This window comes from Dipodomys merriami, unplaced genomic scaffold, assembly GCF_024711535.1.
Source record: "Dipodomys merriami isolate MVZ:Mamm:240054 unplaced genomic scaffold, mDipMer1.0.p SCAF_331, whole genome shotgun sequence".
Classification (NCBI taxonomy): domain Eukaryota; kingdom Metazoa; phylum Chordata; class Mammalia; order Rodentia; family Heteromyidae; genus Dipodomys; species Dipodomys merriami.
In genome coordinates, this window is record NW_027204838.1 from 545276 (window position 1) to 547604 (window position 2329).

The window sequence follows — 2329 nt, forward strand, 5'->3', positions numbered from 1 at the left end:
CAATAAAGGCTGTATATGACAAACCTACAGCCAGCATTATACTCAATGGTGAAAAACTAAAGCCATTTCCTCTTAACTCAGGAACAAGACAAGGATGCCCACTCTCTCCACTTCTCTTCAATCTAGTATTAGAATGCCTAGCTACAGCAATAAGGCAAGATGCAGACATAAAGGGGATCCAAATAGGGAAAGAAGAAATAAAACTTTCCCTCTTTGCAGATGACATGATCTTGTATTTAAAGAATCCCATAGACTCCACTCCCAAATTACTCAAGCTGATTCAAAACTTTGGCAAAGTAGCAGGTTATAAAATTAACCCCCAAAAATCAATGGCTTTTCTATATGCCAACAATGAGAAAAGTGTGGCTGAAATTAGGAAAGCAACTCCATTTGTAATAGCCCCACAAAAAATAAAATACCTAGGAATTAACTTAACCAAAGAAGTGAAGGACCTCTATGATGAAAACTTTAAAATCTTGAAAAAGGAAATCAACACAGAACTTAAAAAATGGCAAAACCTCCCATGCTCCTGGATTGGCAAGATTAACATCGTGAAAATGGCAATACTTCCCAAGGCTATCTACAAATTCAACGCGATACCTATCAAAATTCCACCCTCAATCTTCAAGGAAATAGAGGAGGCAATCCAAAAATTCATATGGAACAATAAAAGACCCCGAATAGCAAAAACGCTCCTCAACGGAAAGAACACTGCTGGAGGAATATCAATACCAAATTTCAAACTCTACTATAAAGCCATAGTAATCAAAACAGCTTGGTATTGGCATAAGAACAGACCTCAGGACCAATGGAATAGAATTGAAAACCCAGAAATGAACCTACAGACCTATAGCCATCTAATCTTCGATAAGGAAGCTAAAACAATAGAATGGAAGAAAGACAGCCTCTTCAGTAAATGGTGCTGGCAAAATTGGTTAACTACATGTAGAAAACTAAAGCTAGATCCTTATATATCACCCTGCACCAGAATCAACTCCAAATGGATCAAAGACCTTGAACTCAAAGCAGACACTCTGAAAACATTACAGGATGGAATAGGAGAAACCCTAGGTCTCCTTGGCTCAGGTCGAAATTTTCTGAATAGAGACCCGGAAGCACAACAAATCAAAGAAAGGTTGGACAAATGGGATTGCATAAGATTGCAGAGCTTCTGCAGGGCAAATGACATAGCTGGCAAGATCAATAGAAAGCCCACCGATTGGGAGAAGATCTTTACTAGCCATACAACGGACAAAGGTCTCATATCAAAAATATACTTGGAACTCAAAAAATTAAACCACCCAACAACAAATCCTCAAAGAAACAACTGCCCAATAAATAAGTGGGCGAAAGACTTAAAGAGAAGCTTCTCTGAAGAAGAAAGAAGGATGGCCAATAGACACATGAAGAAATGTTCAACATCCCTAGCCATAAAAGAAATGCAAATCAAAACAACACTGAGATATCACCTCACTCCAGTTAGAACAGCAAAAATCAAGAACTCTAATAACAACAGATGCTGGAGGGGATGTGGACAGAAAGGAACCTTACTTCATTGTTGGTGGGAATGTAAACTTGTTCAACCACTTTGGAAAGCAGTATGGAGGTTCCTCAAAAGACTTCACATAGATCTCCCCTATGATCCAGCAATCCCACTTTTGGGCATTTACCCAAATGTTTACAAACAAGACCACACTAAAGCTACCAGCACAACTATGTTTATTGCAGCATTATTTACCATAGCTAAGATATGGAACCAACCCAGATGCCCCTCAGTAGATGAATGGATCAAGAAAATGTGGTATATATACACAATGGAATTCTATGCCTCCATCAGAAAGAATGACATTTCCCCATTTGTTAGGAAATGGAAAGGTTTGGAAAAAATTATATTAAGTGAAGTAAGCCAGGCCCAAAGAAGCATAGGTCCCATGGTTTCCCTTATTTGCAATATCTAGTATAGGTATGAGTCAAGCGGAAAAGGCCAGATAATGTGATGTTAGGAAAATGAACCCTTAAATATGTATTTTAATGTTTTCGTTTCTTTCATGCATGTATTTCTAATGCATTTATAAGATTATTCCTTTATTGCTTTGTATGTCCCTCCCCCACATTGTAACCCCCGCTTTCACTATATTTGATATCAGAATATCATGTGGAGGAGATGGGGACAAACAAATCGTTTAAGGATTCAGGTGGACCTGTTGCAACAATGAGAAGTACAAAATGTCATGTCAAAACCAGCTTTACAATTTCGGTGTGGGGGGGGGGAGGGGGGTATAATTGGGTGGGGGGAGGGGGGTAAAATTGGGTGGGGGGAGGGGGGAGG